Genomic DNA, 12,983 nt, shown 5'->3' on the forward strand with positions numbered 1-12,983 from the left:
TACATAGGGTCGCTATGAGTCGCAAGTGGCTTGACGGCACATAACAACAACAACAACAAGATATGGAGATAGATTTAATAAACCATTAAGTTTTGAGTCACGTTTTCTAATGAAAGAAATGATTTTTGGAAATAATCAGTGCCTAATGATGACCTACCTGACAGACCTATAATAGGGGCAAACACCAGCACTACTGCTGGTTAACAGAAATGTGAGAGAGGGGAGCAGTAGATGGGTAGCAACTACAGGAGCATCCAGTGGGTGGAGACAGTTGAGAGATCAGAGCTGCTGTGGGCAGCATCTGAAGCAGGGAGTGGAGTAGTGCTTGTGGCAGAGTGGAGCAGCAGCAGAAGGACAGACCAGCATCACAGAAGTGGATGGAGTTCTGAGCCACCATATCTAGCATTTGGTGGAGAGAGAGGGGAGGAGAGAGCTGACCATTTAAGGCAGGATTCAGAAGGAGAGGGGCGGAATTGAATGCTGCAGGAAGTGGATGCATGCAGAGCAGGGCAAGGGCAGAACCAAATGAAAGAAGCCTAAGGTAGGAAAGTGGAGAACCAGCACTTAACTGGTTACTTTTACAATGAGAATCATCAGCTCTTCTGGATGAAATGATTGTCTGCCAAATATTGCTCTAAATTGAACACATTAAGGCAGACTAGGAAGAAGGATTGGCCATCCACTTCCAAAAATAACAGACCTTTGAAAACCATATTTACAATAGTTGTTGTTATTGTTATGTGCCACTGAGTAACCTGCAACCCATAGCATCTCTATTTATAGCAGCTCTGAACCTTGCACTGTCCTGAGCCAGTCTCACTAATTCTGACACACAACCTCTATTGCCCCAGTAACTGTATTAATCTATCTCATCTGGGGGCTTCCTCTCCTGCACTTTCCCTCTACCCTTTAAAATGTGATGTCCTTCTCCAAGGGTTGGTCTCTCCTGGCCATGCATGTGCCCAAAGTATGTGAGACAGAGCTTCAAAATTCTAGCCTCCAAGGAGACACTTGGTTTCACCCTCTCAATGATAGATCTATTTGTTTTTTCTGCAATCCATGATATGTTCAAGACTCTTCTCCAGCACCACAATTTGAAAGCATCTATTCTTTCTTCCCTAGTCGTTGTCCAGCTCTCTGATGCATAGCAAGTAATTATGAAGACCATGGCCTGAATTAGGTGCACCTTAGTCTCTGGACAGACATTGTTGCTTTCCAGCACTCTGGAGAGGTCCCTGACAGCAGATTTTCCCAATGAAATTAATCATTCGATTTCCTGACTGCTTATGTTAAGAGTGTTCATTGTGGAGCCAAGCAAGCTCTAATTGTTAACAACCTCAGTCACTTCTCCATCTATCATGGTGCTGTCAGTTGGACCAGTGTTCAGAATCTTTGTCATGATGTTAAGATTCAATCCATATTGAAGACTCCAGTCCTTGACATTCTGCAGCAAGCACTTCAAGTCTTCTTCAGTTTCATCAAGCAAGGTTGTGTCATCTGTAGAATGTAAGTTGTTCATGAGTCTACTTCCAATGCTGAGGCTACATTCCTTGTCATAAATCTCTTCTTCCCTAATGATCTATTCTGCATACAGATTGAAAAGGTGTGGAGACAAGATGCATCTCTGGCATACTCCTTTACTGATTTTGAACCCTGCTGTGTGTTTTTTTTAATTCCATTCATTCATTCATTGTTTCACCTTTCTCCCCGCCCATCCCATTTCCACCCCTCTCCCCCACCCCCCACCCCGTTAGCTCCTCTTCTTGAAAAGCAAAAGAAAAACTCCCTCATTGGTACACAATCCACCCACACTTCCGCCAACCCCACCCCCAACCCCAAATATAATCCACTCTGCAACCCTCATTCCGTACTCTTACGACAAACATAATGCCCTAAAATATAATACTTTTAAACTATTCTCTCCCCCATAGACTTCAATGCTGTAAACATATTTCATCCAGTTTTTCTCAGTCTTAACTCCATCCCAATATCAGCCTCATTCTACAACAGTGGCACCAGCAGCCAGGAAATTAAAAGATGTATTGTGATGGGAAAGTCTGCTTTTAGGGACCTTTCCAAAGTTCAGAGTGTCTGTTCATATCCTGTGCCCATTTTTCTATTGGATTATTTACCTTTATCTTGTTGTGGTGCTCAAGTATTTTATAAATTCTAGATATAAGTCCCTTATCTGACATGTCATTACCAAACACTTTTCCCAGTCTGTGGCTTCCCTTTTTACCCTGTTAGAGAAGTTTCTGGATGCGCATAGGGATTTGATTCTTAGAAGGTCCCATTCATCTATTTTTTTTTTATTTAGTTTGTTTATTTTTCATTTCAATGAACATCTACAGAGATTTTGGAATTCCATTCATTCATTGTTGCACCCTTCTCCCCGCACAAACTCCTCCCCCCTCCCCCCACCCCGTTTGCTCCTCTCCTTGAAAAGCAAAAGAAAAACTCCCGCATTGGTGCACAATCCCCCCTGCACCTCCCCAAACCCCACCCCCTACCCCCGAATATAATCCACTCTGCAACCCTCATTGCGTACTCCTACGATAAAAATAATGCCCTAAAATATAATACGTTCATCTATTTTATCTTCTCCTGGTTGTAGATTTTTCAGAATACTTGTAAGACTCTTTATGTTGTGGATTAGGACTACTAAAGTTCTCCCAAGTTTTTCTTGAATGAAGTTTATAGTCCTTGGTTTTAGTCCTAGGTGCATGATTCACCTTGAGTTGGTTTTTGTATATGGAGTGAGGTGGGGACCTTGTTTAATTCTTCTGCAGATAGTTTTCTAATTTTGCCAACACCATTTGTTAAAAAGGCTGTCATTTCTCCACTTAACTGATTTCATCTCCTTGTCAAAAATCAGTTTACAGTAAATAAATGGGCTGATTTCCGGGTTCTCAATTCTAGTCCATTGATCTATGTGTCTGTCATTGTATGAACCCTGCTGTGTTTTGAGGACTGCTTCCTCTCCTGAGTGTGTTTTTGTTGTTGTTAATTTCTGCCGAGTCAAGCATGAGTCATAGCAACCCTATGAACAAAACGCTGGAAGCCTTTCTTTAGTTATCATCATTTATAAAAGTTCATAGAGTTTCCAGAAGCATGTTGCTTAGGAAGTGGATGCCACTCCTCCTTCCAAACCTATCTTAAATTGGGAGCTCCACCAAACACTGTCCATCATGAGTAACTGTTATGGTATTTTACTCCCCAGTGGCACAAGGTTCAACATGATTGCAACCCCAGGTTACCTCAAAACAGCACATAAACAGAAGAGTACAATACCACTTAGAAGAATGTTCCTCCAAAATATAATAAAAACTGACTTTTAAATATGAAGGCCCTCTCTGAGGTCTTGTTGACTCTAAAAAAGAGGCTTAAATAAAAAGAAAATCTAAAAACACCAAAACACCACAACCAATATAGCATGCTGCTGTTGTTGTTGTTATGTGGTGTTGAGTTGCCTGCGATATATAGCAACCCTATGTAAGGCAGCTTTGAACCATTCCCTGTCCTGAGCCAGTCTCAAAAAACATGGAACAGGGGTAGAGCAAAGGGCTCCCCTTTAGCTTCTGTTCTTCTCAAACCCCACCCACGACTGTGTGTCTCATTCAAAATAAAGCAGGTTTGCAGCAATCAATCAAACAAACAAAAAACCCCAACCAAAAAAATCCCCAAACAAACCTCATGGAATGCTTCATGAATTTGTGTGTCATCCATGTGCGGAGGCCATGCTAATCTTCTCTGTATCATTCCAATTTTAGTATATGTGCTGCAGAAGCGAGCACTGTTCATGGGTAGGTTTCATATAAGCACAATCAAGTGTTCTGGGATTCTCATTTTCCTCAAGGTTAACCACAATTTGTTGTAATTCACACAGTCAAATGCCTTGGCAAAGTCGAAGGAACACAGATAGACATTCTTCTGGTACTCTTTGCTTTCTGCCAAGATCCATCTGAGATTGGCAATAATGTCTCTAGTGCCACAGCTTCTCCTAAATCCAGCTTGTCTTTCTGGTAGTTGTCAATGTATTGTTTCAGTCATTTCTAGATGATCTTGCAGCAGAATTTTGCTAGATTGTGATATTGTTCAATAATTTCCACACTCTGTTGGGTCAATTTATTTTTTGCAATGGAAGTAAATAGGAATCTCTTCCAGTCAGTTGGCCAGGTAGTTGTCCTCAAGATTTCTTGGCACAACTTGGTGAACACATCCAGGGCATTATCTTTTTGTTAAAATATATCAATTGGTATTCCTTCAGTTCCTGGGGTTTATATTTTGCCAAGTCCTTCAGAGCAGCCTGAACTTTCTCCTTCATCATCATTGCCTCTTGATCATATGCTGTTTCCTGAAATTTTTCTGTGTCAGCCAATTCTTTTTGGTACAATGATTCTGCATACTCCTTCCATCTTTGTCTAATGCTTAGCAAATCATTCAATATTCTAACTATAGCATCCTTGAGGATGATTGCAACTTTTGGCTTGAATTTTTCTTTAGTTCCTTCAACTTAAGGAAAGCTGAAAGAGTTCAGCCTTTTTATTTTCTGACTCCAGATCCTTGTACATTTCATTAAAATACTTTGAAATCTTCTATTCCTCTTGCCTTGGCTTCTCAATGCTATAGTGCAAATATTTAAAATCTCTTTTGACATCATTTTGGTGTTTTCTTCTTCCTTTGTAATGACTTTTTGCATTCTTCATGAACGATATTCTTTCTCTCTTCCAACAGCTCATCTGATCTTCATTCATTAGTGTTCAAGGCCTCAAAACTATTCCTGAGTTGACAAATATGGGGCCTGAGGCTGAGGCCTCTGGTTGAAAAATTACATACTAGATGCTGGCGTAATGAGATGAATTGGCATGGGACATTTTGACTCAGACTATCATATGATTACTATGCCAGAAATGAAAAGGTGAGGAGAAACAGGGCTACATTCATAGTTAAAAAGAACATTTCCAGATTCATCTTGGAATACAATGTTGTGAGTGACAGAATAATATCCACATGCATACAAGGAATATCTGTCACTACCACCGTCATTCAAATATATGCACCAACATTGAGAACCAAAGAGGAATACATACATGATGTCTACCAACTTTTGCAGTCAGAAATTGAACATGCAGCGAGGATGCACTAATAATAGTGGTGACTGGAATGCAAAAGTTGGGAATGGAGAATGAAAATAAAGAGCTTGATAATAGAAACAAACTTGGAGACAAAATGATAGAATGTTGTACAGCCAATGGTTTATTCTGGAACAGCACATCAGCAGAGAACTGCTGGAAGTCCACATTGGGTTTAGAAGGAGTCGTGGTACTAGGGATATTGTAGCTAATGTTAGATGGATCTTAGCTGAAAGCAGGGAATACCAGAGGAATGTATATATATGTTTCATTGACTATGCAAAGGTGTTTGACTGTGTGGACCATAAAAAACTGTGGCTGACTCTGAGAAGAATGGGAATCCCAGAACACTTGACTGTGCTAATGCAAAACCTATACTTGGACCAAAAGGCAGTCGTCAGAACAGAACAAGGAAACACTGCATGGTTCAAAATTGGGAAAGGCATATGCCAGGGATGTGTCCTGTCTCCATACCTTTTCAACCTGTATGCAGAACAGATTATCAGGAAGGCTGGGCTCTATGAGGAGAAATGTTGGGCCAGGATTGGTGGAAGATCTATCAACAATCCTCATTATGCAGATGACACAACCCTGCTTGCTGAAACTGAGAAGGACCTGAAGCGCTTGCTACAGAGGGTCAAGGTCTGAAGTCTTCAGTATGGATTGAGGCTCAATGTCAGGAAGACAAAGATTCTCACCACTGGACCAATTGGCAGCATCAGGATGGATGGTGAAGAGATTGAGATCGTACACAGCTTCAGTCTGCTTGGCTCCACAGTCAACACTCTGGAACTAGCAGCCAGGAAATTAAAAGACGTATTGTGATGGGAAAGTCTTCTTTTAGGGACCTTTCCAAAGTTCTGAAGAGCAATGGTGTTTCTCTGGAGACTAAGGTGCCTCTTATACAGGCCTTGGTCTTTGCAATCACTTGTTATGCATCAGAGAATTGGACAACGACTAAGGAGGATAGAAGGAGAATTGATACCTTTGAGCGCTGCAGAAGAGTATTGAGGGTACTGTGGACTGCTAGGAAGACAAACAGATTCATCCTGGAGAGGGTTAAACTGGGCTCCTGAGGGGCAAGGATTCTGAGGCTTCGTCTAACATACTTTGGACATGTTGCAAGGAGGGACCGGTCTTTGGAGACCATCATGCTTGGGAAGGTGGAGGGACAGTGAAGGAGAGGAAGGGCCTCTATGAGTTGGATTGATTCAGTGACTGGGGTAATCAGGATGGGTGTGTCAGAGACAGTGCGATTGGCACAGGACAGAGCAGAGTTTAGGGCTGTTGTACATAGGGTCGCTATGAGTCGCAAGTGACTCAACGGCACATAACAACAACATATTTATACATTTCTCCTCATAGAGCAGCTCAGGAAGACAAGGCAAAATATTATAATGAAATGTGCAAAGACCTGGAGTTAGAAAATCAAAAGGGCTGAACTTGTTCAGTATTTATTCAGCTGAAGGAACTAAAGAGGAAATTCAGACTGTGAGTTGCAATGCTTAGGGATGCTATGGGCAAAATATTGAATGATTCAGGAAGCATTAAAAGAAGATGGAAGGAGTATACAAAGTCATTGTAAAAAAAAAAAACAAAAATTGGCTGACACAGAAGGATTTCAAGAAACAACAAATGATCAAGAGGCAATGGTGATAAAGGAGGAAGTCTAGGCTGCTCTGAGGGACTTGGCAAAAAATAAAGTCCCAGGTATTGATGGAATGCCAACTGACATATTTCAACAAACAGATGATGTCCTGGATGTGCTCACCACGTTTTGCCAAGGAATCCGGAGGACAACTACCTGGCCAACTGATTGAAAGTGATCCATATTTATTCCCATTCCAAAAAAAGGTGACCTAACAGAATGTGGAAATTATCGAACAATTTCACTATATCACACACTAACAAAACCTGCTGAAGATTATTCAGAAATGGCTGGAAAAGTACATTGACAGAGAGCTACCAGAACTACAAGCTGAGTTTAGATGAGGTTGTGGCAGTAGAGTAATTTCACCAATGTCAGAAGGATCTTAGCAGAAAGCAAAGAGTACCAGAAGAATGTCTATCTATGTTTCATTGACTATGCCAAGGCATTTGACTGTGTGGATCACAACAAATTGTGGCTAACCTTGAGGAAAATGGGAATCCCGAAACACTTTATTATGCTTATGTGAAACCTACACTTGGACCAGGAACAGTTCTCAGAAGAAAGCAAGGAAACACTGCATGGTTCAAAATCAGGAAAGGAATGCATCCCCTAACAGAATGCATCCAGTCTCCATATTTTTTAAATCTATATGCAGAACAGATCATTTGGGAAGTTGGGCTTTATGAGGAGGATTGTGACATCAAGATTGGAGGAAGACTCATCAACAACCTGTGTTATGCGGATGACACAACCTTGCTTGCTGAAACTGAGGCGGACCTGAAGTGCTTGCTACAGAAGGTCAAGGACCATAGTCTTCAATATGAATTGCAGCCAGTTGGCAGCACCACAATAGATGGAGATTGTTAACAGTTAGATCTTTCTCAACTTCACAATCAACACTCTTGGCCCCAGCAGTTAGTAAATTAAAAGAGACAGTGCACTGAGAAAAATTGCCTTCAGAAACCTCTCCAGAGTACTGAAAAGCAAAGATGTCAGTCTAGAGACCAATGTGTACCTAATTCAGGCCATCATCTTAGCAATTACTTGCCTATATATCAGAGAGCTGGACAAGGACTAAGGATGACCAAAGAAGAATTGATGCCTTTGAGTTCTGTATGGTGTTGGAGAAGAGTCTTGAACATAGCATGGACTGCCAAGAAAACAAGTTGGTCTGTCTTGAAGAGGATGAAACCACATTTCTCCTTGCAGGCTAGGATTTTGAAGCTCTGTCTCATACACTTTGGGCATGTAGCCAAGAGAGATCAATCCTTAGAGAAGGAAATCATGCTCAAACAAGTAGAGGGATAGTGCAGGAGAGGAAGACCCCAGATGAGACTAGCTCAGGACAGGACAAGCTTCAGGGCTACTATATAGGCTTGCAGGAAACTCGACAGCACATAACAACAACAACTGTCAGGGACCTCGTAAGAATACTGAACAACAAGGATGTCAGTCTAGAGACTAAGGTGTGCCTGATTCAAGCCATGACTTTTGTAATTACTTACTATATAGCAGAGAGCTGGACAATGACCAAGGATTACAGTAGAATTGATGCCTTTGAGTTGTGGTGCTAGAGAAGAGTATCAAACATATCGTAGACTGCCAAGAAAATGAAAATATCTGACCTGGAAAGGGTAAAACCAGGCAGATTCTTGGAGCCAAGGATTTTGAGACTCCATGTCACGTAATTTGGACATGCAACCAGGAGAGGCCAGCCTTTGGAGAAAGATATTATATTTGGAAAGGTCGAGGGACAGAGCAGGAGAGGAAGACCTCAGATGATATGCATTGTCACATTAACTGAGGTAACAAAGGTAGGTGTGTCAGAGGAAGTGAGATTGGCTCAGGATAGAGCAGGATTCAGATTCAGAAAACGCAAACTAAGACTTTGCTCATGGATCTCACTTGATCGGCTGCATATGAATTAGATTGAATACATCTGTGCAAGAAATTGTTGTGGAAACTCAATTTTGCCAGTCAAAACTAGGGCAGAGGTGGACTGTGAGTTAGATCATCAATTACTCATATACAAGTTTCAGGCAGAAGAAAATGAAAATAAGTCCACAGAAACCAAGATAATATTTTGAATCTATTCCATCTGAATTTCAAGACCATCTTAAGAATAGATTTTGAGGCATTTAACACCAATGACCAAAGACCAGATGAGTTGTGGGATGATATCATGAAGAAAACAAAAGGTCATTACAGAAACAAAGAAATAAGAAAAAAATTAAAATGGATGTCAGAAGAGATTCTTAAAGATTACACTGGATCATCGAGAAGCCAAAACAAAAAGAAGACATGTTGAAATTAAGGAGCTAAACAGAAGATTTCAAAGGGTAGCTTGGGAGGACAAAGCAAAGTATTCTAATGTAATGTACAGAGCTGGAATTGGAGGGAAAAAAAGGAAGAACTCACTCTGCTTTTCTCAAGCTTGTTGTTGTTGTTATGTGTCATCGAGTCACTTGCGACTCATAGAGACCCTATGTTCAAGAGCTCTAAACGCCCTTCTATCTTGTCCCAACCTAGCCATCTCAAACGCACTTATTAGCACAGTTCCAGTCACAGAATCGATCCATCTCATCGAAGGTCTTCCTTTCCTTCACCACCCCTCCACTCTGCCAAACATGATGTCCCTCTCCAAGGATCAGTCCCTCTTTGCAACATGCCCAAAGTTACAGAACTTAAAAACAAAAATAAAAAACAAAAAATTATTCTTTTTAAAAAGAATTGCACAGTAAAGAGTAAGTTCAAAGTATTGAAGGATGAATGAATAAAGAATCACAAAAAAGAGTTGGAGAGAGTGCTGTATAAGAAGATTGTAATTATCAATGTCATAATACAAATTATTTTTGAATGATTAATTGGAAAACAAATCTCTGCGAACTTTTTCTCAAATCACAATAAAAAGGATTTTTAAAAATAAAAATTATAAATGGAAATTCATCCAAATTAAATTTCTTTACTTTGAAAGACACCATTTCTTTAAAATATTTTTTGTTACATTAAGAGAAAGAAGAAAAGAAAACGACCATTACAAAATAAAGTCTCACAATGGGAAATAATAGTCTCAATACATATATTTAGGCTGGACTCCATGAAGAGGAGTGTGGTATCAGGACTGGAGGAGACTTATTGATAACCTGCATTATGCAGATGACACAATCTTGCTTACCGAAACTGAGGAGGACTTGAAGCACTTGTTGGAGAAGGTCAAGGGATGCAGCCTTCAGTATGGATTACATCTCAATGTCAAGAAAACAAAGATTCTTAACCACTGAACCTATAGGCAACATCATGATGGATGGAGAAGACAATGAAACTGTCAACAGCTTCATTATGCTTGGATCAATAATTAACACCGTAAGCACCATGGTCAGGAAATAGGGAGATGCATTGCACTGGGAAAATCTGCAGTTATCTCCAAATTATTGAGAAGCAATGATGTCAGTTTGAGGACTAAGGCATCTGATTTAGACCATAGTCTTTTGGATCACTTGCTATGCATCTGAGAACTGGACAGTGAATAAGGATGACATAAATAGAATTGATTCCTTTGAGCTGTAGTGTTGGAGAAGAGCATTGAACATACAATGGATGGCCAAAAGAACAAACAAATATATCTTGTGGAGGGTGAAGTCAGAGTGCTCTTTGGAGGGAAGAATTATGAGGCTTCACCTCACATACTTTGGGGATATTGCTAGGAGGGGCTATTCTTTGGAGAAGGACATGGTGCTTGGAAGAGTGGACAGTTGGCAAAGAGAGGAAGATCCTCAGCCTGGTGTATTGACACAGTGACTGCTGTAATGGGCTTTTGTGTGTCAGGAAGTATGAGGATGACACATGATAGAACAGGATTCAGATCTTTTGTTTGTAGGGCCCTGTGAATCATACTCAACAGCACCTAACAACAACAACAACAACAACAGCAACATATACATATCTAAGGATATTTTACAGAATATAAAAATGTTGCAATTCAATAATTACACAAAGAAATTTAATAAGTAAGAAATTTCAACAGATTTGTCATAAAAGGGGAAAAAACCTATATGTGTTCCATGTTGTTGTGTTGTGTATCGTGAGTTGGAACCAACACATAACTGACTATCTGGTGCGTTTTCAGAGGCAGTTAATCTCACAGGAATAGATTGCCCATCTTTTCCCCACAAAGCAGCTGGTGGTTTTGAACCATGTGCTTTCAGGAGTGTAGTGCAGCTCCTGTTGCAAATTTTAAGTGGTGTCAATAGAAATTTAGTTATTGGTATTTTATGTAAACTTACATAGATAATCTTTATCCTCACCATTTTAAATATCTACTTATAATTGCATTTTAGGTGAAAATAAAACAAACATGCATGATGCAGTTGCGTTTCAAAAGCCCAGGGAATCACTGGACTTTATCCAGTCTGCATTTAAAAACTCCTATTTCATCTTCAGTAGATTCTACATGTTGTTTTGAAATATTTGTGTTAATTATCACCCTAGAGCTGATTGTATGCATTATTTGTATCTAATCAATTTTTTTCTTGTTTTAAAGGAAGAGGACTCAGGAATTTCAGATGTAGCTCTCATGCTAAATATTGATATAATCATTCACTCATCCACTTTGCCAATACTAAGTAATCCTTTTCTGTTTTAGAACTTGGTGTCTAATTAAAGCAATTAGATTCACCACTGTAGGCATGTATTTCACACCACACAAGATAATCCTTTCTTTACAAAGAACACCAACAAATTTCATTTATGTTAGTGATGATTTTCTCCCCAGGGTAAACTTCAATTCTAACAAAACAATTTTCATCTCTATTTGAACTCTCTTGTTTTTTCATAAAGTCTAGTTGAAGTGCTCTATAATTTTTTGGTTTAAAGAAAAGGAGAATGTTTTTCAGGTAAAGATATAAAGGAAATGTCAACCCAATTAACTCAATGCTGTAAAGTCACAACTGACTCATAGCTGATACTCCTGTGGGTTTTCTGAAGCTGTAAATTGCATGGGGAGCAATGATCTCTCTCCTGTGGATTTGAACTTTCAGAGAGGGGCCATCTTAGGGCTAGCAATGCAGCAACCTGTGAACGGTCTCTTTGCTTGCTCAAAGCAAATCATGTGAGTGTATATGGAATGCATTGCAAAAAGATCTCAACTTTCATTGTCCATTTGACTCACCTCAGAATCATCCCACTTGAAAATAATCTTACCCCGGGCTCTTTAGAAAAGTGAAACTAACAAAAACAATTATATATATATATTTATTGTAGTTATTGTTTTGCACCACCAAGTCAACTACCACTCATAGATAAATAATGAACAATAGCTCTGAACTTTGTCCTATCCTGAGCTAACATCATCATCTCTGATACACCTGATTCCATTGCTAACAGTCACTATGTCAATCCATCTTATCCAGAGTCTTCCTGTCCTGTACTAACCCTCTACCCTTCAAGGCATGATGTCTTTCTCCAAGGACTGGTCTCTCCTATAACTTGGTATCTATAAATGTCTTTGCTCTTGGATAGTATATACATTGATAGCATATATCTATATAAACACAAATACACATATAAATATAAACAAGATAAATATAAATATATATTTGGATAGTGTGTATACATACACACAAACACTTGTATAATGTGTGTGTGTGTGTGTGTGTGTGTGTGTGTGTGTGTGTGTGTATTTGGATAGTGTATGTGTGTGTATATGACCCAATCCGTGGGCTCACATGTCCTAAAGAGGCGGAAGTGTGGATTGAGGGAGGGACAAGAGACACGAAAAACTGGAGGCAAGACAAATTCTTCTGATCAAACCTCAATTTATTAAAGAAATTCTCTGCAATAAATAGGCAACTGTGTAGGCTGGGCTGCTATGGAAACCCAGCCCTAGGCTATCAGTTTACCATAGAGAAGGAGGGGCATGCCCCAAGGCATTGAATTACAGGTACTGATTTAGTGAGGTAAACTTATTCCCAGAGATGGGCTGGGTGGCCTTAGGCTGAGCTTGGCCAGCTGCATGTCAGAAGTGAATATAGGGAATGAGGTCCACAGACAAAATAGAGTTAGTTGTACATGGCAGAACTAAGACCTGCTCAGGATGGCTTCCTACGTGTGTGTGTTTGTGTGTGTGTGGGTGTATACACACACACACACACAAACACACACATATATATACATACACACACACACACACACACACACACTTG

Source organism: Elephantulus edwardii, unplaced genomic scaffold (assembly GCF_000299155.1).
Source record: "Elephantulus edwardii isolate Elephantulus edwardi_28Jun2011 unplaced genomic scaffold, EleEdw1.0 scaffold00338, whole genome shotgun sequence".
In the NCBI taxonomy this organism is placed as follows: Eukaryota; Metazoa; Chordata; class Mammalia; order Macroscelidea; family Macroscelididae; genus Elephantulus; species Elephantulus edwardii.